The sequence below is a fragment of the Nerophis ophidion genome, linkage group LG10 (genome assembly GCF_033978795.1).
Source record: "Nerophis ophidion isolate RoL-2023_Sa linkage group LG10, RoL_Noph_v1.0, whole genome shotgun sequence".
NCBI lineage: Eukaryota > Metazoa > Chordata > Actinopteri > Syngnathiformes > Syngnathidae > Nerophis > Nerophis ophidion.
The window spans coordinates 72,445,491-72,470,529 of record NC_084620.1 but is presented as its reverse complement, the minus strand read 5'-3'; the positions used below and the strand labels follow the sequence as shown (position 1 = coordinate 72,470,529).

At 40.5% G+C, this 25,039-nt stretch overlaps 1 protein-coding gene and 1 long non-coding RNA gene across 2 annotated transcripts in view; one reads left to right on the top strand and one right to left on the bottom strand.

Annotated features, from left to right (window-relative positions):
• Positions 1-25,039, top strand: part of LOC133561311 (phytanoyl-CoA dioxygenase, peroxisomal-like) — a 46,743-nt gene that overhangs the window by 15,043 nt on the left and 6,661 nt on the right. The gene's annotated exons all lie outside the window — the stretch shown is intronic.
• On the bottom strand, positions 10,008-21,280 carry LOC133561263 (uncharacterized). The gene is made up of 9 exons (XR_009808621.1): positions 20,087-21,280; positions 19,414-19,548; positions 15,828-15,903; positions 14,834-14,911; positions 14,223-14,300; positions 13,613-13,690; positions 13,003-13,080; positions 10,376-10,447; positions 10,008-10,259 (listed from the first exon to the last, which is right to left on the bottom strand). It is a non-coding gene; the product is annotated as an uncharacterized LOC133561263 (long non-coding RNA).

Here is a 25,039-nt window from a genome sequence, read left to right as displayed (position 1 = left end):
CTTCCACTAATAAAAATTTGGTCCGCTACAACTTCCACTAATAAAAACTTTTGTCCGCTACAACTTCCACTAATGAAAACTTTTGTCCGCTACAACTTCCACTGATGAAAACTTTTGTCCGCTACAACTTCCAATGATGAAAACTTTGGCCGCTACAACTTCCACTAATGAAAACTTTTGTCCGCTACAACTTCCACTAATGAAAACTTTTGTCCGCTACAACTTCCACTAATGAAAACTTTTGTTCGCTACAACTTCCACTAATGAAAACTTTTGTTCGCTACAACTTCCACTGATGAAAACTTTTGTCCGCTACAACTTCCACTAATGAAAACTTTTGTCCGCTACAACTTCCACTAATAAAAACTTTTGTCCGCTACAACTTCCACTGATAAAAACTTTTGTCCGCTACAACTTCCACTGATAAAAACTTTTGTCCGCTACAACTTCCAATGATGAAAACTTTTGTCCGCTACAACTTCCACTGATAAAAACTTTTGTCCGCTACAACTTCCACTGATGAAAACTTTTGTCCGCTACAACTTCCAATGATGAAAACTTTTGTCCGCTACAACTTCCACTAATGAAAACTTTTGTCCGCTACAACTTCCACTAATGAAAACTTTTGTCCGCTACAACTTCCACTAATGAAAACTTTTGTTCGCTACAACTTCCACTAATGAAAACTTTTGTTCGCTACAACTTCCACTGATGAAAACTTTTGTCCGCTACAACTTCCACTAATGAAAACTTTTGTCCGCTACAACTTCCACTAATAAAAACTTTTGTCCGCTACAACTTCCACTGATAAAAACTTTTGTCCGCTACAACTTCCACTGATAAAAACTTTTGTCCGCTACAACTTCCACTAATAAAAACTTTTGTCCGCTACAACTTCCACTGATGAAAACTTTTGTCCGCTACAACTTCCACTGATGAAAACTTTTGTCCGCTACAACTTCCACTAATGAAAACTTTTGTCCGCTACAACTTCCACTGATGAAAACTTTTGTTCGCTACAACTTCCACTGATGAAAACTTTTGTCCGCTACAACTTCCACTAATGAAAACTTTTGTCCGCTACAACTTCCACTAATAAAAACTTTTGTCCGCTACAACTTCCACTGATAAAAACTTTTGTCCGCTACAACTTCCACTAATAAAAACTTTTGTCCGCTACAACTTCCACTAATGAAAACTTTTGTCCGCTACAACTTCCACTAATAAAAACTTTTGTCCGCTACAACTTCCACTGATAAAAACTTTTGTCCGCTACAACTTCCACTAATAAAAACTTTTGTCCGCTACAACTTCCACTAATGAAAACTTTTGTCCGCTACAACTTCCACTGATGAAAACTTTTGTCCGCTACAACTTCCAATGATGAAAACTTTTGTCCGCTACAACTTCATCTAATGAAAACTTTTGTTCGCTACAACTTCCACTAATGAAAACTTTTGTCCGCTACAACTTCCACTAATGAACACTTTTGTTCGCTACAACTTCCACTAATGAAAACTTTTGTCTGCTACAACTTCCACTAATGAAAACTTTTGTCCGCTACAACTTCCACTGATGAAAACTTTTGTTCGCTACAACTTCAACTGATGAAAACTTTTGTTCGCTACAACTTCCACTAATGCAAACTTTTGTCCACTACAACTTCCACTGATGAAAACTTTTGTTCGCTACAACTTCCACTGATAAAAACTTTTGTCCGCTACAACTTCCACTGATGAAAACTTTTGTTCGCTACAACTTCCACTGATGAAAACTTTTGTTCGCTACAACTTCCACTAATAAAAACTTTTGTTCGCTACAACTTCCACTGATGAAAACTTTTGTTCGCTACAACTTCCACTGATGAAAACTTTTGTCCGCTACCACTTCCACTAATAAAATCTTTTGTCCGCTACAACTTCCACTGATAAAAACTTTTGTCCGCTACAACTTCCACTAATAAAAACTTTTGTCCGCTACAATTTCCACTAGTGAACACTTTTGTCCGCTACAACTTCCACTAGTAAAAATTTGGTCCGCTACAACTTCCACTGATGAAAACTTTTGTCCGCTACAACTTCCACTGATGAAAACTTTTGTCCGCTACAACTTCCACTAATGAAAACTTTTGTCCGCTACAACTTCCACTAATGAAAACTTTTGTTCGCTACAACTTCCACTGATGAAAACTTTTGTCTGCTACAACTTCCACTAATGAAAACTTTTGTCCGCTACAACTTCCACTAATAAAAACTTTTGTCCGCTACAACTTCCACTGATAAAAACTTTTGTCCGCTACAACTTCCACTAATAAAAACTTTTGTCCGCTACAACTTCCACTGATGAAAAATTTTGTCCGCTACAACTTCCACTGATGAAAACTTTTGTCCGCTACAACTTCCACTAATGAAAACTTTTGTCCGCTACAACTTCCACTGATGAAAACTTTTGTTCGCTACAACTTCCACTGATGAAAACTTTTGTCCGCTACAACTTCCACTAATGAAAACTTTTGTCCGCTACAACTTCCACTAATAAAAACTTTTGTCCGCTACAACTTCCACTAATAAAAACTTTTGTCCGCTACAACTTCCACTGATAAAAACTTTTGTCCGCTACAACGTCCACTAATAAAAACTTTTGTCCGCTACAACTTCCACTGATGAAAAATTTTGTCCGCTACAACTTCCACTGATGAAAACTTTTGTCCGCTACAACTTCCACTAATGAAAACTTTTGTCCGCTACAACTTCCACTAATGAAAACTTTTGTTCGCTACAACTTCCACTGATGAAAACTTTTGTCCGCTACAACTTCCACTAATGAAAACTTTTGTCCGCTACAACTTCCACTAATAAAAACTTTTGTCCGCTACAACTTCCACTGATAAAAACTTTTGTCCGCTACAACTTCCACTAATAAAAACTTTTGTCCGCTACAACTTCCACTGATGAAAACTTTTGTCCGCTACAACTTCCACTGATGAAAACTTTTGTCCGCTACAACTTCCACTAATGAAAACTTTTGTCCGCTACAACTTCCACTGATGAAAACTTTTGTCCGCTACAACTTCCACTGATGAAAACTTTTGTCCGCTACAACTTCCACTAATGAAAACTTTTGTCCGCTACAACTTCCACTAATAAAAACTTTTGTCCGCTACAACTTCCACTGATAAAAACTTTTGTCCGCTACAACTTCCACTAATAAAAACTTTTGTCCGCTACAACTTCCACTAATGAAAACTTTTGTCCGCTACAACTTCCACTAATAAAAACTTTTGTCCGCTACAACTTCCACTGATAAAAACTTTTGTCCGCTACAACTTCCACTAATAAAAACTTTTGTCCGCTACAACTTCCACTAATGAAAACTTTTGTCCGCTACAACTTCCACTGATGAAAACTTTTGTCCGCTACAACTTCCAATGATGAAAACTTTTGTCCGCTACAACTTCCACTAATGAAAACTTTTGTCCGCTACAACTTCCACTAATGAAAACTTTTGTCCGCTACAACTTCCACTAATGAAAACTTTTGTTCGCTACAACTTCCACTAATGAAAACTTTTGTTCGCTACAACTTCCACTGATGAAAACTTTTGTCCGCTACAACTTCCACTAATGAAAACTTTTGTCCGCTACAACTTCCACTAATAAAAACTTTTGTCCGCTACAACTTCCACTGATAAAAACTTTTGTCCGCTACAACTTCCACTGATAAAAACTTTTGTCCGCTACAACTTCCACTAATAAAAACTTTTGTCCGCTACAACTTCCACTGATGAAAACTTTTGTCCGCTACAACTTCCACTGATGAAAACTTTTGTCCGCTACAACTTCCACTAATGAAAACTTTTGTCCGCTACAACTTCCACTGATGAAAACTTTTGTTCGCTACAACTTCCACTGATGAAAACTTTTGTCCGCTACAACTTCCACTAATGAAAACTTTTGTCCGCTACAACTTCCACTAATAAAAACTTTTGTCCGCTACAACTTCCACTGATAAAAACTTTTGTCCGCTACAACTTCCACTAATAAAAACTTTTGTCCGCTACAACTTCCACTAATGAAAACTTTTGTCCGCTACAACTTCCACTAATAAAAACTTTTGTCCGCTACAACTTCCACTGATAAAAACTTTTGTCCGCTACAACTTCATCTAATGAAAACTTTTGTTCGCTACAACTTCCACTAATGAAAACTTTTGTCCGCTACAACTTCCACTAATGAACACTTTTGTTCGCTACAACTTCCACTAATGAAAACTTTTGTCTGCTACAACTTCCACTAATGAAAACTTTTGTCCGCTACAACTTCCACTGATGAAAACTTTTGTTCGCTACAACTTCAACTGATGAAAACTTTTGTTCGCTACAACTTCCACTAATGAAAACTTTTGTCCACTACAACTTCCCCTGATGAAAACTTTTGTTCGCTACAACTTCCACTGATAAAAACTTTTGTCCGCTACAACTTCCACTAATGAACACTTTTGTTCGCTACAACTTCCACTAATGAAAACTTTTGTCTGCTACAACTTCCACTAATGAAAACTTTTGTCCGCTACAACTTCCACTGATGAAAACTTTTGTTCGCTACAACTTCAACTGATGAAAACTTTTGTTCGCTACAACTTCCACTAATGAAAACTTTTGTCCACTACAACTTCCCCTGATGAAAACTTTTGTTCGCTACAACTTCCACTGATAAAAACTTTTGTCCGCTACAACTTCCACTGATGAAAACTTTTGTTCGCTACAACTTCCACTGATGAAAACTTTTGTTCGCTACAACTCCCACTAATAAAAACTTTTGTTCGCTACAACTTCCACTGATGAAAACTTTTGTTCGCTACAACTTCCACTGATGAAAACTTTTGTCCGCTACCACTTCCACTAATAAAATCTTTTGTCCGCTACAACTTCCACTGATAAAAACTTTTGTCCGCTACAACTTCCACTAATAAAAACTTTTGTCCGCTACAACTTCCACTAGTGAACACTTTTGTCCGCTACAACTTCCACTAATAAAAATTTGGTCCGCTACAACTTCCACTGATGAAAACTTTTGTCCGCTACAACTTCCACTGATGAAAACTTTTGTCCGCTACAACTTCCACTAATGAAAACTTTTGTCCGCTACAACTTCCACTAATGAAAACTTTTGTTCGCTATAACTTCCACTGATGAAAACTTTTGTCTGCTACAACTTCCACTAATGAAAACTTTTGTCCGCTCCAACTTCCACTAATAAAAACTTTTGTCCGCTACAACTTCCACTGATAAAAACTTTTGTCCGCTACAACTTCCACTAATAAAAACTTTTGTCCGCTACAACTTCCACTGATGAAAAATTTTGTCCGCTACAACTTCCACTGATGAAAACTTTTGTCCGCTACAACTTCCACTAATGAAAACTTTTGTCCGCTACAACTTCCACTAATGAAAACTTTTGTTCGCTACAACTTCCACTGATGAAAACTTTTGTCCGCTACAACTTCCACTAATGAAAACTTTTGTCCGCTACAACTTCCACTAATAAAAACTTTTGTCCGCTACAACTTCCACTGATAAAAACTTTTGTCCGCTACAACTTCCACTGATAAAAACTTTTGTCCGCTACAACTTCCACTAATAAAAACTTTTGTCCGCTACAACTTCCACTGATGAAAACTTTTGTCCGCTACAACTTCCACTGATGAAAACTTTTGTCCGCTACAACTTCCACTAATGAAAACTTTTGTCCGCTACAACTTCCACTGATGAAAACTTTTGTCCGCTACAACTTCCACTGATGAAAACTTTTGTCCGCTACAACTTCCACTAATGAAAACTTTTGTCCGCTACAACTTCCACTAATAAAAACTTTTGTCCGCTACAACTTCCACTGATAAAAACTTTTGTCCGCTACAACTTCCACTAATAAAAACTTTTGTCCGCTACAACTTCCACTAATGAAAACTTTTGTCCGCTACAACTTCCACTAATAAAAACTTTTGTCCGCTACAACTTCCACTGATAAAAACTTTTGTCCGCTACAACTTCCACTAATAAAAACTTTTGTCCGCTACAACTTCCACTAATGAAAACTTTTGTCCGCTACAACTTCCACTGATGAAAACTTTTGTCCGCTACAACTTCCAATGATGAAAACTTTTGTCCGCTACAACTTCCACTAATGAAAACTTTTGTCCGCTACAACTTCCACTAATGAAAACTTTTGTCCGCTACAACTTCCACTAATGAAAACTTTTGTTCGCTACAACTTCCACTAATGAAAACTTTTGTTCGCTACAACTTCCACTGATGAAAACTTTTGTCCGCTACAACTTCCACTAATGAAAACTTTTGTCCGCTACAACTTCCACTAATAAAAACTTTTGTCCGCTACAACTTCCACTGATAAAAACTTTTGTCCGCTACAACTTCCACTGATAAAAACTTTTGTCCGCTACAACTTCCACTAATAAAAACTTTTGTCCGCTACAACTTCCACTGATGAAAACTTTTGTCCGCTACAACTTCCACTGATGAAAACTTTTGTCCGCTACAACTTCCACTAATGAAAACTTTTGTCCGCTACAACTTCCACTGATGAAAACTTTTGTTCGCTACAACTTCCACTGATGAAAACTTTTGTCCGCTACAACTTCCACTAATGAAAACTTTTGTCCGCTACAACTTCCACTAATAAAAACTTTTGTCCGCTACAACTTCCACTGATAAAAACTTTTGTCCGCTACAACTTCCACTAATAAAAACTTTTGTCCGCTACAACTTCCACTAATGAAAACTTTTGTCCGCTACAACTTCCACTAATAAAAACTTTTGTCCGCTACAACTTCCACTGATAAAAACTTTTGTCCGCTACAACTTCCACTAATAAAAACTTTTGTCCGCTACAACTTCCACTAATGAAAACTTTTGTCCGCTACAACTTCCACTGATGAAAACTTTTGTCCGCTACAACTTCCAATGATGAAAACTTTTGTCCGCTACAACTTCCACTAATGAAAACTTTTGTCCGCTACAACTTCCACTAATGAAAACTTTTGTCCGCGACAACTTCCACTAATGAAAACTTTTGTTCGCTACAACTTCCACTAATGAAAACTTTTGTTCGCTACAACTTCCACTGATGAAAACTTTTGTCCGCTACAACTTCCACTAATGAAAACTTTTGTTCGCTACAACTTCCACTAATGAAAACTTTTGTTCGCTACAACTTCCACTGATGAAAACTTTTGTTCGCTACAACTTCCACTAATGAAAACTTTTGTTCGCTACAACTTCCACTAATGAAAACTTTTGTCCGCTACAACTTCCACTAATGAAAACTTTTGTCCGCTACAACTTCCACTAATGAAAACTTTTGTCCGCTACAACTTCATCTAATGAAAACTTTTGTTCGCTACAACTTCCACTAATGAAAACTTTTGTCCGCTACAACTTCCACTGATGAAAACTTTTGTCCGCTACAACTTCCACTGATGAAAACTTTTGTCCGCTACAACTTCCACTAATAAAAACTTCATCGCCAGATTAATCACAAGATTTTAGCATCAAAAGTGAAAACTTTGATATTTGAGTCAGTTTGAACACTTTTATGAGAGGGTTTTTGGAGACTTTTAATCCGTTTTTTTATTTTCAAGAAGTATTGGGATTGAAGAAGAAGAATAATTCCAATCAATGTTGTCATCTTTTAAATGTCATCTTTTCAAATGTCACTTTTTAAAGGGCCAGCTACTTGACTTCAAAGACTTCTACGGGGGAAAACGTTGCATACTTTCTGCTTTTGCCAATAAAACCATTTTCTTTGACAAAAAGGGCAAACACTTCCAAATAGATTTCTACTTTTCTGTCAGTAACTAAATCAGAAGTTATCATGAGCACAGCCTCTTCACATTTTTACCCTCAGGGCCCAACTTTTCCACTACAGAGGGGCCCGGGGCCCACTGAAATGTTAACACTGAGTTAGACTCTTGATCTGGATGGTGTTCAATAATGTTATCTCACCTTCTTGAAAGCATGTGTTCATCACAACATGATCTGGATGGTGTTCAATAATGTTATCTCACCTTCTTGAAAGCATGTGTTCATCACAACATGATCTGGATGGTGTTCAATAATGATATCTCACCTTCTTGAAAGCATGTGTTCATCACAACATGATCTGGATGGTGTTCAATAATGATATCTCACCTTCTTGAAAGCATGTGTTCATCACAACATGATCTGGATGGTGTTCAATAATGATATCTCACCTTCTTGAAAGCATGTGTTCATCACAACATGATCTGGATGGTGTTCAATAATGTTATCTCACCTTCTTGAAAGCATGTGTTCATCACAACATATCTGGATGGTGCTCAATAATGATATCTCACCTTCTTGAAAGCATGTGTTCATCACAACATGATCATCAAGTCAGCTGAAATATAAACAACCAAACAAAAGAAGGAACTCACACAAATTGATGAAACATAAATTTACATACACTAAAATAAATACATTCTAACTAAAGTCATATGTTTCCTACATAAATCAATCAAATTAAGGTGCAAATAAAAGTACATTTTCACCATTTTAGTCATCATTTTGGCGCTTAAGAAACTTCTCTCTTCTGTTTGATATTGTCACTGCTGCCACAAGTGGTGGAAAGGTGCATTACACCAACTTACAGTAAGTAAATCAACAATCTTGCAAAAAATACAAATAATATTTGACTTCTTTTTAACACTTTAATGCCCGACACCCTTTTTTAAGTCTTCAACCAAAATGAGGGCAGCCTTAATGCTTACGATGTTATTGTTTTTTAATAAGAAACAGGCACCAGTGCCCCCTGCCACCCCAAAGGGTATAAGCGGTAGGAAATGGATGGATGGAATATCAAAATGGCCCCTGAGTGGAAGCAGTTTGGACACTTGTGTCGTGGAAGTATTTTATTAGTGTTTTTTTTCAATCAACTGCCAAATCTGTTTGGGTCATTTGGTGCAAAGTCTGCAAAATCATCAACGACAGCAAAGTCTGAAAGAAAGACGCTCAGGCGACTCTCAAGCACTCCACTAGGGGGCAGCACACACACACACACACACACACACACACACACACACACACACACACACACACACACACACACACACACACACACACACACACACACACACACACACATACGTGTTTGGGTGACATATGAGGACTTATGACAAAAACGTGACATATGGGGACATGCCTTTCCAATGGTCCTGCAGGCCTGGGAATCAGACGGTTAGTGAACCAGAATTTTAGAAACACAGTGGTCTATTGAGATTTTTGCAACTCTTTTGTTTTTTTCTGAACCTGATTTTTATGGTACATATGAGGACTTGTCAGGTTTAGGTGCCATATGAAGACCAGAGTGTTTAAGATTTCAAGTTTATGTGACATATGACGACCATGACGTCACAGAGTGTTTAAGATTTCAGGTTCATGTGACATATGATGACCATGACATCACAGAGTGTTTAAGATTTCAGGTTCATGTGACATATGACGACCATGACGTCACAGAGTGTTTAAGATTTCAGGTTCATGTGACATATGATGACCATGACATCACAGAGTGTTTAAGATTTCAGGTTCATGTGACATATGATGACCATGACATCACAGAGTGTTTAAGATTTCAAGTTTATGTGACATATGACGACCATGACGTCACAGAGTGTTTAAGATTTCAAGTTTATGTGACATATGATGACCATGACGTCACAGAGTGTTAAAGATTTCAGGTTCATGTGACATATGAGGCTAATGACATCAGAGACTTAACAAAACCACCTGAGTTGGTTTAGTTGATGTGTTGTCATTTTAAAAAATCCCAATCCCATGCTACTGTAATCTAAAACCAAGAAGAGTTTAAAAGAAACATGGGTATAAATGTAATTGTCGACTAAGTGTAACTGAATTGTTTTTGTGGATTTTGTCGCTAAGAATTATCTGGAATAAATACAAAACGCTTGCTGTTTATTTTGCTTTTTTAATTGCTGGTAACATACTCAAACTACCACAGAAGATGTGGGAAAACATTTTTTTCCCCTTTTTTTAATATAATTCTGTTATGGATGTAGTACTTGATGGCAAGCCAATCTCTGTCCTGTAGAGCTACTAGTTCTTTATGGAGGCAGGCTTCACAATCTTTTTTACCTGGTACTTTGTTGCCAGTTACAAAATGCAACATGTGTCATTCAACTGCTTCCACTTCTTCCCCTTTGCAGCTGTCATAAAGGAGACAAAATACAATTTCTTACTGAAGGAATAATGACTATAACACAGTGAAAAGGTGCAAAACGTAATATAATATTCTAGTAAATGATGTGGATTATTTATTTACCCCGCTTTGGAGTGGACCAAGTGGAAGAAGCTTGAGACATACCTACTTCCAGCGATTTGTCCTGCTGTCAATCTGAAGGGAAGAATTAGAAAACTGTAAAAGTAAACATTTAACATATTGTGCTTTGTGAAGCAGCGGAGTATATGTGTTGTCTGTCTATTTATCAATAATGCAGACGAGGAGTGTTGGCTGAGTTCTTAACGTTTGCTTTCAGAGCGTGCATATCACAACATACAAGATGCCGTCATGGCGACACAACCTATACATGCTCCTCACTCCTGTTGCATGCTGGGTAGGGTAGTTCTTTTTTCCCCTGGCTCATAACATTACAATATAGTACCATGTATATGCGTTCAGTTTATCAAAGCACCAAGCAAACAGATATGGTCATAATTATTTTAAGTCCACTACGCAGAATAAACACAACATTATTAATATTGCTACTACGGATAATTTGATCAAAAATTCCCTAAAACAGCGCACTACCTATAATATAAGTTTTTTAAACATAAGATCCCTGATAAAAAAAAATGTTTCTGTTGTTAGCTCAGAAATTGCCTGTTCGGATGTTATGATTGTGGCTCAGAGATTTGTATGTAGATTATATTTATTTTCCATAACAAACAAGATAACTTAAATACCCTGGCAGTGGCAATAAGCTTAAATGTTTGTATTTACCTTTTTTGAGTTGATTTTCATAAAATTTGCTATTTAACTGCTACTGTTTAACAAGGACTGATTTAAATTGTGTTTGCACAACAAATGTTTTGGCGCTTTTTTTCATGTGGGAGAATATTCCAATAAAGGTGCACTACACACTACTTTTGAATTCATTATTGGGCTTTGCGTATACAATGCAGTTAATCGCGATTAATAAGAGAAATAGTGCGATTAACTTCGATTAAAAATGTTAATCATTGCCCAGCACTAATATATATACAAACCCTGTTTCCATAAAAGTTGGGAAATTGTGTTAGATGTAAATATAAACTGAATACAATGATTTGCAAATCCTTTTCAACCCATATTCAATTGAAAGCATTACAAAGACAACATATTTGATGTTCAAACTCAAACTTTTTTTTTTTTGCAAATAATAATTAACTTTGAATTTCATGGCTGCAATACGTGCCAAAGTAGTTGGGAAAGGGCATGTTCACCACTGTGTTACATCACATTTTCTTTTAACAACACTCAATAAACGTTTGGGAACTGAGGAAACTAATTGTTGAAGCTTTGAAAGTGGAATTCTTTACCATTCTTGCTTGATGTAAAGCTTAAGTTGTCGTGTTTTACGCTTCATAATGCGCTACACATTTTCGATGGGAGACATGTCTGGACTGCAGGCGGGCCAGGAAAGTACCCGCACTCTTTTACTACGAAGACACGCTGTTGTAACACGTGGCTTGGCATTGTTTTGCTGAAATAAGCAGGGGCGCCCATGATAATGTTGCTTGGATGACAACATATGTTGCTCCAAAACCTGTATGGACCATTCAGCATTAATGGTGCCTTCTCAGATGTGTAAGTTACCCATGCTTTGGGCACTAATACACCCCCATACCATCACACATGCTGGCTTTTGAACTTTGCGCCGGATGGTTATTTTCCTCTTTGTTCCGGAGAACACCACGTCCACAATTTCCATATATAATTTGAAATGTGGACTCGTCAGACCACAGAACACTTTTCCACTTTGCATCAGTCCATCCTAGATGAGCTCGGGCCCAGCGAAGCCCGCGGCGTTCCTCTGTCTTGTTGATAAATGGCATTTGCTTTGCATAGTAGAGTTTTAACTTGCATTTACAGATGTAGCGACCAACTGTAGTAACTGACAGTGGTTTTCTGAAGTATTTCTGAGCCCATGTGGTGATATCTTTTACACACTGATGTCGGTTTTTAATGCAGTACATCGCTTACGTGCAGTGATTTCTCCAGATCCTCTGAACCTTTTGATAATTTTACGGACCGTAGATGGTAAAATCCCTAAATTCTTTGCAAAAAAAATGTTTAGCAGTTTTAACATCAAATATGTTGTCTTTGTAGCATATTCAACAGAATTGGGGTTGAAAATTATTTGCAAATCATTGTATCCTGTTTATATGTACATCTAACACAATTTCCCAACTCATATGGAAACGGGGTTTGAATGTATTTATATAAATATAGCCTATTATTTGCGCACTATTTACAAGTTATGTACCAAAAACACGACCACCGAAAAAATACTTTGATCAATGAAAACAGCGCTGCAAAAACCGGCTGTAAACAAGAGGCACTGCATTTTCTGAATTGAAACACTCATTTTAAAGCTTTGACATTAACATTTTAACACACACTAATCTGGTTCAGAAAATATGAGGACCTTATATGAAAAACACTTTCTTGGTTCAAACAATATGAGGACATGACGAGTGCTCACATGTAGAATTTATGTTGTTGACTTGTAACATCTCCTGTTTTGCTAAACATGAGTTCCAAACTCCCTACTGACTAACATGGATGTACCCTTACGAAAATGTTGTCATATAAACTGATCTGTGAGAGATTAAAATTAATAAATGTCTTTCAAAATATAGGTTGGGTCAAATTTAGAGCAGATATAGTAAAAATAGACATGTAATAACCTGTTGGAGGGATGAAGTCGGTTTATGGCTGTCATCTGAATCTAGAGAATGTTGAGATAGAACCTCAACAGTTGGTTTCTGCAACAAAACACAAAAATATAATGTCATAACTAATTAATTATAACATTCTCACCACTTTTTGTTGATAAAAATCTGAGCATACAATGCCAGATAAAGGGTAAAGATTATTACAGAGTTTCAGCTCTTAGACAATTCATTAAGAATGTAACACACACAAAAATCTGGTTCAGAAAATATGAGGACCTGAATTGAGACACACATTTTAAAGCTTGGACATTAACATTGTAACACACATTTTCTGGTTCAGAAAATATGAGGACCTTATATGAAACACACCTAAGTCTTTCTTGCTTCAAACAATATAAGGACATGACGAGTGCTCACATGTAGAATTTATGTTGTTGACTTGTAACATCTCCTGTTTTGCTAAACATGAGTTCTAAACTTTCTACTGACTAACATGGATGTACCCTTGCGAAAAAGTTGTCATATAAACTGATCTGTGAGAGATTAAAATAAATAAATGTCTTTCAAAATATAGGTTGGGTCAAATTTAGAGCAGATATAGTAAAAATAGACATGTAATAACCTGTTGGAGGGATGAAGTCAGTTAATGGCTCACATCTGAATCTGGAGAATGTTGAGATGGAACCTCAACAGTTGGTTTCTGCAACAAAACACAAAAATATAATGTCAGAACTAATTAATTATAACATTATCAGCACTTTTTGTGGATAAAACTCTGAGCATACAATGCCAGATAAATAGTAAAGATTATTACAGAGTTTCAGCTCTTAGACAATTAATTAAGAATATAAAACACACTAAAATCTGGTTCAGAAAATATGAGGACCTGAATTGAGACACACATTTTAAAGCTTGGACATTAACATTGTAACACACACTAATCTGGTTTAGAAAATATGAGGACCTTATATGAAACACACCTAAGTCTTTCTTGGTTCAAACAATATAAGGACATGACGAGGGGTCACATGTAGAATGTATGTTGTTGACTTGTAACATCTCCTGTTTTGCTAAACATGAGTTCCAAACTCCTTACTGACTAACATGGATGTACTCTTACGAAAATGTTGTCATATAAACGATCTGTGAGAGATTAAAATTAATAAATGTCTTTCAAAATATAGGTTGGGTCACATTTAGAGCAGATATAGTAAAAATAGACTTGTAATAACCTGTTGGAGGGATGAAGTCGGTTTATCGCTCACATCTGAATCTGGAGAATGTTGAGATAGAACCCCAACAGTTGGTGTCTGCAACAAAACACAAAAATATAATGTCAGAACTAATTAATTATAACATTAACAACCACTTTTGGTTGATAATATTCTGAGCATATAATTCTACATAAACAGTAAAGATTATTATAGCGTTTTAGCTCTTAGACAATTAATTAAGAATATAAAACACACTAAAATCTGGTTCAGAAAATATGAGGACCTGAATTGAGACACACATTTTAAAGCTTGGACATTAACATTGTAACACACACTAATCTGGTTTAGAAAATATGAGGACCTTATATGAAACACACCTAAGTCTTTCTTGGTTCAAACAATATAAGGACATGACGAGGGGTCACATGTAGAATGTATGTTGTTGACTTGTAACATCTCCTGTTTTGCTAAACATGAGTTCCAAACTCCTTACTGACTAACATGGATGTACTCTTACGAAAATGTTGTCATATAAACGATCTGTGAGAGATTAAAATTAATAAATGTCTTTCAAAATATAGGTTGGGTCACATTTAGAGCAGATATAGTAAAAATAGACTTGTAATAACCTGTTGGAGGGATGAAGTCGGTTTATCGCTCACATCTGAATCTGGAGAATGTTGAGATAGAACCCCAACAGTTGGTGTCTGCAACAAAACACAAAAATATAATGTCAGAACTAATTAATTATAACATTAACAACCACTTTTGGTTGATAATATTCTGAGCATATAATTCTACATAAACAGTAAAGATTATTATAGCGTTTTAGCTCTTAGACTATTATTTAAGAATGTAACATTCACTAAAATGTGGTTCAGAAAATATGAGGACCTGGATTGAAACACTCATTTTAAAGCTTTGAATTAAACATTGTAACACACACTAATGTGGTTCAGAAAAATATGAGGACCTTATATGAAACACACTGAAGTCTTTTTTAGTTCAAACAATATGAGTACATGACAAGTGATCACATATTGAATTCATGTTGCTGACCTGTAACATCTCCTGTTTTGCTAAACATGAGTTGTAAATTCCACAGACTAACATGGATGTACGCTTAAAAAATGTTGTCATATAAACTGATCTGTGAGAGGTTAAAAGGATTAAATGTCTTTTGAAGTATAGGTTGTGTCAAGTTTTTAGCAGATATAGGGCAGCACGGTGGAACAGGGGTAAGTGCATGTGCGTCACAAATCGAAGGTCCTGAGTAGTCCTGAGTTAAATCCTGGGCTCGTGATCTTTCTGTGTGGAGTTTGCATGTTCTCCCCGTGACTGCGTGGGTTCCCTCCGGGTACTCCGGCTTCATCTTACCTCCAAAGACATGCACCTGGGGATAGGTTGATTGGCAACACTAAATTGGCCCTAGTGTGTGAATGTGAGTGTAAATGTTGTCTATTTGTGTTGGCCGTGTAATGAGGTGGCGACTTGTCCAGGGTGTACTCCGCCTTCCGCCCGAATGCAGCTCAGATAGGCTCAAGCACACCCCGCCAACCCAAAAAAGGGACAGGTAGTAGAAAATGGATTGATGGATGGATAGTAAAATAGTCAAGTAATAACCTGTTGGAGGGATGAAGTCGGTTTATCGGTCACATGAGTCTGGAGAATGTTGAGATAGAACATCAACAGTTGGTGTCTGCAACAAAACACATAAAAATAATGTTAGAACTTATTAATTATAACATTATCAGCACTTTTTGTTGTTAACATTATGAGCATATAATGCCAGATAAATAGTAAAGATATTTATAGAGGGTTTCTGTCTCTTGTCCCGCTCATGTCTTGAGATGAACTTCCCTCGGTACTCGACCACAAAAGAACCTTTTTCAATTGATGCAAGAGCAAATACACCATATCCTGATAAAACAGTTTATCAATTAACAATGTTTGGAATATCTGTTTTAAAAAGCAATAATAATAGTCGTTACTTGACTAAAAATTATATTACAAACAGAATTACTCTTTCATAAATGTAAATAATTATTAAATTAAGTACAAACCCCGTTTCCATATGAGTTGGGAAATTGTGTTAGATGTAAATATAAACAGAATACAATGATTTGCAAATCATTTTCAACCCATATTCAGTTGAATATGCTACAAAGACAACATATGTTTGCCTGTGTATCGGCTGGGGACATCTCTGCGATGCTGATCCGCCTCCGCTTGGGATGGTTTCCTGCTGGCTCCGCTGTGAACGGGACTCTCGCTGCTGTGTTGGATCCGCTTTGGACTGGACTCTCGCGACTGTGTTGGATCCATTATGGATTGAACTTTCACAGTATCATGTTAGACCCGCTCGACATCCATTGCTTTCCTCCTCTCTAAGGTTCTCATAGTCATCATTGTCACCGACGTCCCACTGGGTGTGAGTTTTCCTTGCCCTTATGTGGGCCTACCGAGGATGTCGTAGTGGTTTGTGCAGCCCTTTGAGACACTAGTGATTTAGGGCTATATAAGTAAACATTGATTGATTGATTGATATTTGATGTTCAAACTGATAAACATTTTTTTGGTGCAAATAATCATTAACTTTAGAAATTGATGCCAGCAACATGCAACAAACAAGTTGGGAAAGGTGGCAATAAATACTGATAAAGTTAAGAAATGCTCATCAAACACTTATTTGGGACATCCCACAGGTGTGAAGGCTAATTTGGAACAGGTGGGTGCCATGATTGGCTATAAAAACAGCTTCCCAAAAAATGCTCAGTCTTTCACAGGAAAGGATGGGGCGAGGTACACCCCTTTGTCCACAACTGCGTGAGCAAATAGTCAAACAGTTTAAGAACAACCTTTCTCAAAGTGCAATTGCAAGAAATTTAGGGATTTCAACATCTACGCTCCATGATATCATCAAAAGGTTCAGAGAATCCGGAGAAATCACTCCACGTAAGCGGCATGTCTGGAAACCAACATTGAATAACTGTGACCTTCGATCCCTCAGACGGCACTGTATCAAAAACCGACATCAATCTCTAAAGGATATCACCACATGAGTTCAGGAACACTTCAGAAAACCACTGTCACTAAATACAGTGTGTTGCTATATCTGTAAGTGCAAGTTAAAGCTCTATTATGCAAAGCGAAAGCCAATTATCAACATCCAGAAACGCCGCCGGCTTCTCTGGGCCCAAGATCATCTAAGATGGGCTGATGCAAAGTCGAAAGGTGTTCTGTGGTCTGACGAGCCCACATTTCAAATTATTTTTGGAAATATTGGACACCGTTTCATCCGGACCAAAGGGGAAGCGAACCATCCAGAATGTTATCGACGCAAAGTTCAAAAGCCAGCATCTGTGATGGTATGGGGGTGCATTAGTGCCCAAGGCATGGGTAACTTACACATCTGTAAGTTACCCATCTGTTTGGAACAACATTTGCTGCCATTTAAGCGCCGACTTTTTCATGTACGCCCCTGCTTATTTCAGCAAGACAATGCCAAGCCACATTCAGCACGTGTTCAGCTTCATAAAAAAAGAGTGCAGGTACTTTCCTGGCCGGCCTGCAGTCCTATCAAAAATGTGTGGTGCATTATGAAGCGTAAAATACGACAGAGGAGACTGAAGCTCTACATAAAACAAGAATGGGAAAGAATTCCACCTTCCAAGCTTCAACAATTAGTTTCCTCAGTTCCCAAACGGTTATTGAGTGTTGTTGAAAGAAAAGGTGATGTAACACAGTGGTGAACATGCCCTTTCCCAACTACTTTGGCACGTATTGCAGCCATGAAATTCTAAGTTAATTATTATTTGTAAAAAAAATTATTCCGTTTGGATTTACATCTAACACAATTTCCCAACTCATATGGAAACGGGGTTTGTAATTAATGTGTTACTTGAAAAAGAAAAGTTTTAAATATCTAGCATATGCAGTTGAGAGACATTTCATGAGAGCAGAGTGTGTGTGTGCCTTTAAAAAGCTGTGCCTTTTGCCAAGTGATGTGGGACTTCAGCGCCCAGACACAGCAGAATAGTTCAGCTGTATTTTTTAGCTTAGCAGTGGCAGTTAAGATAGTTCTGTTGAATGTTTTTGTTTGTGTGTGGATGAGGCCTCTTTCTATTTGATATCGTGTTCGTAATTACTTCCGGGGGTTGCTTTCATTAGTAAAAAGATATTACCTGCACTAAACCTTTTGTGCTTCTAACGCTGTCTTGTTGACATACAATCACATCAAAAGTAGCATGCCACATTACATAAAACGCATCGTAACAGCGTTGTAGCGTACATAAAAGTTATTAGCTTACTCGTTACCGGTAAAAGTAACAGCATTAGTAACATCGTTTTCATATACCGCTGTTATACCATCCATCCATCCATCCATCATCTTCCGCTTTTCCGAGGTGGGGTCGCGGTGGCAGCAGCCTAAGCAGGGAAGCCCAGACTTCCCTCTTCCCAGCCACTTCGTCTAGCTCTTCCCGGGGGATCCCGAGGCGTTCCCAGGCCAGCCGGGAGACATAGTTTTCCCAACGTGTCCTGGGTCTTCCCCGTGGCCTCCTACCGGTTGGACGTGCCCTAAACACCTCCCTAGGGAGGCGTTCGGGTGGCATCCTGACCAGATGCCCGAACCACCTCATCTGGCTCCTCTCCATGTGGAGGAGCAGCGGCTTTACTTTGAGTTCCTCCCGGATAGCAGAGCTTCTCACCCTATCTCTAAGGGAGAGCACCCCTACCCGGTGGAGGAAACTCATTTGGGCCGCTTGTACCCGTGATCTTATCCTTCCGGTCATGACCCAAAGCTCATGACCATAGGTGAGGATGGGAACGTAGATCGACCGGTAAATTGAGAGCTTTGCCTTCCGGCTCAGCTCCTTCTTCACCACAACGGATCAATACAACGTCCGCATTACCGAAGACCCCACACCGATCCGCCTGTCGATCTCACGATCCACTCTTCCCCCACTCGTGAACAAGACTCCGAGGGGCCATAGAGGTCGGGTGCATTGTGAGCTGGGCGGCAGCCGAAGGCAGGGCACTTGGCGGTCCGATCCTCGGCTACAGAAGCTAGCTCTTGGGACGTGGAACGCTGTTATTCCAAACACTTCTAATTAAAGCCATATAATACAACCTCTATTAGACAGTAAGGAAATGATCCAAATGAGATGTTGATACAGTTACCATTGATATGATACATAACAAGACATACCTTTCCAATCATTGATCCACTGGGCCTTAAAACAAGACTTGTCACATCCAGATCAAATAAACTCGGTAGCTTCAGCCTCAGGATTACGTCTCGCTCTTCTTTTGGGCACGATGTCTATATCATGTGTTGATGCGCCTAACAAATCCACACATGAAAATGAAAAAAGTCAGTGACACAGAAATAAAACAAAGAACCAAACCCTTCAAAAACTGTTAAATTTAGGATCAGTGCAGACATGAAGCTTCTCAAACAAAGAACTAATGTAACAATATCAGTAACATGCCTACTCCACAGTGCTTATCAGCTTGACATATTTGTATTTGAGAAAAAGTATAAACAATTTGAAGAACTCTAGTCTGTCTTGTTTAAAATTAAGAAAAGGTTTACTAGCATAGTGATCAAGGGTGATGGGTCAAATGCAGAGAATAATTTCACCACACCTAGTGTGTGTGTGACAATCACTGCTACTTATAATCTTCCATGCAACTTTAAAAAAAAAAATTTAAATGCCTTGGCCTTGGCCCAGAACTGAAATGCTTAATTTGACCTCATAAAATCAAATCTGATTGCAATTAATAACAACAAACATTTAACTGTTGTTTACAATGAACTATTTTCCTATGTTAAAAAACATTGGTCTATTTAATTACGTTAAACTCCATTTTATGCTCACCTGATTCAACCATGCTGCCGAAGACTGTCAAAGATGGTTTGTGGCCAAGATAGATGTCCCCCTCTGGTGCTGCAGGTCCCGGAAGTGCTGTTCACTGAGCGCTCTGTTGTGCTCAAAATCGTGTGTGAAGTTTTGTATTTCGATTATAAGTGGTCCTTTTGGAAAACCCTTTTTATATATATTCAATATTAAGTGTGATACGTGAGCTGTATAATTTCCATGATGAAAATAGTTAACTAGTGATTTAGCCCTCTGTTAGGAGCAGACATCGTCCAGCGGCCAATCAGGCGGCGCCTAACTGAAAATTGGACCAATCAGACGCCGAGACTCTTCAGAGTGGGCGGAAGTAACCATCTTGAACACCATGTAAAGTGAATACCTCCAAAAACAATCCCCATATTAATCCTAAATTTGCCCCAAAGATAAAAATACCCAAATAATGTGCTATTGTAACCATTTGAAAATATTAAATACTGTGTGTAGTTTGAATTGCATTTGAATTATTGCCTTTGTCTCAATCAAGGTTGAAGGTTGTTTTTTTTTATGCAAAAACCTACATTTCAGGCACATTTAAAGCAATTATTGTGCGGCATTGTATTTTAGTCAACAGAATAGCAAAAAGTCCAATACAGTAAAATACTGAATCAAACAAATTAAATCATCACCATAATCCCTTTATTACTAATTGTCTAGCCCAAATCCTCTCCAGATAAACCAAATTAATAGATAAAATTAACACTAAAAAGGATGAGATCATCAGATCAGTTGAAAATGTGTTGTTATTTGATTCAGAATTCAAGAGTATGTTTATTGCTGTAATGGTTAGATGTTTTTCAAAATGTCGGAGTGTGTGAGTTTCTGACCCACATGACATATGAGGACATATGACATATGAGGACAAGTGTGTGTGTGTGTGTGTCATAATAGCAAAGATGGCCACTAGGGGCAAAATCGAAGGTGACCAAAAAAATTAAACACACTTTCACACACTTTTTCTGAAAATTTGACAAATGAAGACTTTAGAGATTTTTGGTCTGGGAACATGCTGGGAGGGTCTAGAACACGATAGCATTGCGGGAAATATGGGGACATGGAAAATGTCCCCATATTTCAACAGGTCCTCATATGTAAGGTGAAATTTCATAAAAATGTCCCCATATGTCACTTTGACAAACGCACACACACACACACACACACAGTCGTGTCCTGCTCTGTTTTACATCAGCTGGACCCTCCTCCTATGAGCCTGGTCCCAGGGTACTAACCTCCATTGTGGGCGTGTCCATCATTGGACCCTCCTCCTATGAGCCTGGTCCCAGGGTACTAACCTCCATTGTGGGCGTGTCCATCATTGGACCCTCCTCCTATGAGTCTGGTCCCAGGGTACTAACCTCCATTGTGGGCGTGTCCATCATTGGACCCTCCTCCTATGAGCCTGGTCCCAGGGTACTAACCTTCATTGTGGGCGTGTCCATCATTGGACCCTCCTCCTATGAGCCTGGTCCCAGGGTACTAACCTCCATTGTGGGCGTGTCCATCATTGGACCCTCCTCCTATGAGCCTGGTCCCAGGGTACTAACCTCCATTGTGGGCGTGTCCATCATTGGACCCTCCTCCTATGAGCCTGGTCCCAGGGTACTAACCTCCATTGTGGGCGTGTCCATCATTGGACCCTCCTCCTATGAGTCTGGTCCCAGGGTACTAACCTCCATTGTGGGCGTGTCCATCATTGGACCCTCCTCCTATGAGCCTGGTCCCAGGGTACTAACCTTCATTGTGGGCGTGTCCATCATTGGACCCTCCTCCTATGAGCCTGGTCCCAGGGTACTAACCTTCATTGTGGGCGTGTCCATCATTGGACCCTCCTCCTATGAGCCTGGTCCCAGGGTACTAACCTTCATTGTGGGCGTGTCCATCATTGGACCCTCCTCCTATGAGCCTGGTCCCAGGGTACTAACCTCCATTGTGGGCGTGTCCATCATTGGACCCTCCTCCTATGAGCCTGGTCCCAGGGTACTAACCTTCATTGTGGGCGTGTCCATCATTGGACCCTCCTCCTATGAGCCTGGTCCCAGGGTACTAACCTCCATTGTGGGCGTGTCCATCATTGGACCCTCCTCCTATGAGCCTGGTCCCAGGGTACTAACCTCCATTGTGGGCGTGTCCATCAGTGGACCCTCCTCCTATGAGCCTGGTCCCAGAGTACTAACCTTCATTGTGGGCGTGTCCATCATTGGACCCTCCTCCTATGAGCCTGGTCCCAGGGTACTAACCTCCATTGTGGGCGTGTCCATCATTGGACCCTCCTCCTATGAGCCTGGTCCCAGGGTACTAACCTCCATTGTGGGCGTGTCCATCATTGGACCCTCCTCCTATGAGCCTGGTCCCAGGGTACTAACCTTCATTGTGGGCGTGTCCATCATTGGTCCCTCCTCCTATGAGCCTGGTCCCAGGGTACTAACCTCCATTGTGGGCGTGTCCATCAGTGGACCCTCCTCCTATGAGCCTGGTCCCAGGGTACTAACCTCCATTGTGGGCGTGTCCATCATTGGACCCTCCTCCTATGAGCCTGGTCCCAGGGTACTAACCTCCATTGTGGGCGTGTCCATCATTGGACCCTCCTCCTATGAGCCTGGTCCCAGGGTACTAACCTTCATTGTGGGCGTGTCCATCATTGGACCCTCCTCCTATGAGCCTGGTCCCAGGGTACTAACCTTCATTGTGGGCGTGTCCATCATTGGACCCTCCTCCTATGAGCCTGGTCCCAGGGTACTAACCTTCATTGTGGGCGTGTCCATCATTGGACCCTCCTCCTATGAGCCTGGTCCCAGGGTACTAACCTCCATTGTGGGCGTGTCCATCATTGGACCCTCCTCCTATGAGCCTGGTCCCAGGGTACTAACCTTCATTGTGGGCGTGTCCATCATTGGACCCTCCTCCTATGAGCCTGGTCCCAGGGTACTAACCTCCATTGTGGGCGTGTCCATCATTGGACCCTCCTCCTATGAGCCTGGTCCCAGGGTACTAACCTCCATTGTGGGCGTGTCCATCAGTGGACCCTCCTCCTATGAGCCTGGTCCCAGAGTACTAACCTTCATTGTGGGCGTGTCCATCATTGGACCCTCCTCCTATGAGCCTGGTCCCAGGGTACTAACCTCCATTGTGGGCGTGTCCATCATTGGACCCTCCTCCTATGAGCCTGGTCCCAGGGTACTAACCTCCATTGTGGGCGTGTCCATCATTGGACCCTCCTCCTATGAGCCTGGTCCCAGGGTACTAACCTTCATTGTGGGCGTGTCCATCATTGGTCCCTCCTCCTATGAGCCTGGTCCCAGGGTACTAACCTCCATTGTGGGCGTGTGCATCAGTGGACCCTCCTCCTATGAGCCTGGTCCCAGAGTACTAACCTCCATTGTGGGCGTGTCCATCATTGGACCCTCCTCCTATGAGCCTGGTCCCAGGGTACTAACCTCCATTGTGGGCGTGTCCATCATTGGACCCTCCTCCTATGAGCCTGGTCCCAGGGTACTAACCTTCATTGTGGGCGTGTCCATCATTGGACCCTCCTATGAGCCTGGTCCCAGGGTACTAACCTTCATTGTGGGCGTGTCCATCATTGGACCCTCCTCCTATGAGCCTGGTCCCAGGGTACTAACCTCCATTGTGGGCGTGTCCATCAGTGGACCCTCCTCCTATGAGCCTGGTCCCAGAGTACTAACCTCCATTGTGGGCGTGTCCATCATTGGACCCTCCTCCTATGAGCCTGGTCCCAGGGTACTAACCTCCATTGTGGGCGTGTCCATCATTGGACCCTCCTCCTATGAGCCTGGTCCCAGAGTACTAACCTCCATTGTGGGCGTGTCCATCATTGGACCCTCCTCCTATGAGCCTGGTCCCAGGGTACTAACCTCCATTGTGGGCGTGTCCATCATTGGACCCTCCTCCTATGAGCCTGGTCCCAGGGTACAAACCTTCATTGTGGGCGTGTCCATCATTGGACCCTCCTCCTATGAGCCTGGTCCCAGGGTACTAACCTCTATTGTGGGCGTGTCCATCAGTGGACCCTCCTCCTATGAGCCTGGTCCCAGAGTACTAACCTCCATTGTGGGCGTGTCCATCATTGGACCCTCCTCCTATGAGCCTGGTCCCAGGGTACTAACCTCTATTGTGGGCGTGTCCATCATTGGACCCTCCTCCTATGAGCCTGGTCCCAGGGTACTAACCTCCATTGTGGGCGTGTCCATCATTGGACCCTCCTCCTATGAGCCTGGTCCCAGGGTACTAACCTTCATTGTGGGCGTGTCCATCATTGGTCCCTCCTCCTATGAGCCTGGTCCCAGGGTACTAACCTCCATTGTGGGCGTGTCCATCAGTGGACCCTCCTCCTATGAGCCTGGTCCCAGAGTACTAACCTCCATTGTGGGCGTGTCCATCATTGGACCCTCCTCCTATGAGCCTGGTCCCAGGGTACTAACCTCCATTGTGGGCGTGTCCATCATTGGACCCTCCTCCTATGAGCCTGGTCCCAGGGTACTAACCTTCATTGTGGGCGTGTCCATCATTGGACCCTCCTATGAGCCTGGTCCCAGGGTACTAACCTTCATTGTGGGCGTGTCCATCATTGGACCCTCCTCCTATGAGCCTGGTCCCAGGGTACTAACCTCCATTGTGGGCGTGTCCATCAGTGGACCCTCCTCCTATGAGCCTGGTCCCAGAGTACTAACCTCCATTGTGGGCGTGTCCATCATTGGACCCTCCTCCTATGAGCCTGGTCCCAGGGTACTAACCTCCATTGTGGGCGTGTCCATCATTGGACCCTCCTCCTATGAGCCTGGTCCCAGAGTACTAACCTCCATTGTGGGCGTGTCCATCATTGGACCCTCCTCCTATGAGCCTGGTCCCAGGGTACTAACCTCCATTGTGGGCGTGTCCATCATTGGACCCTCCTCCTAT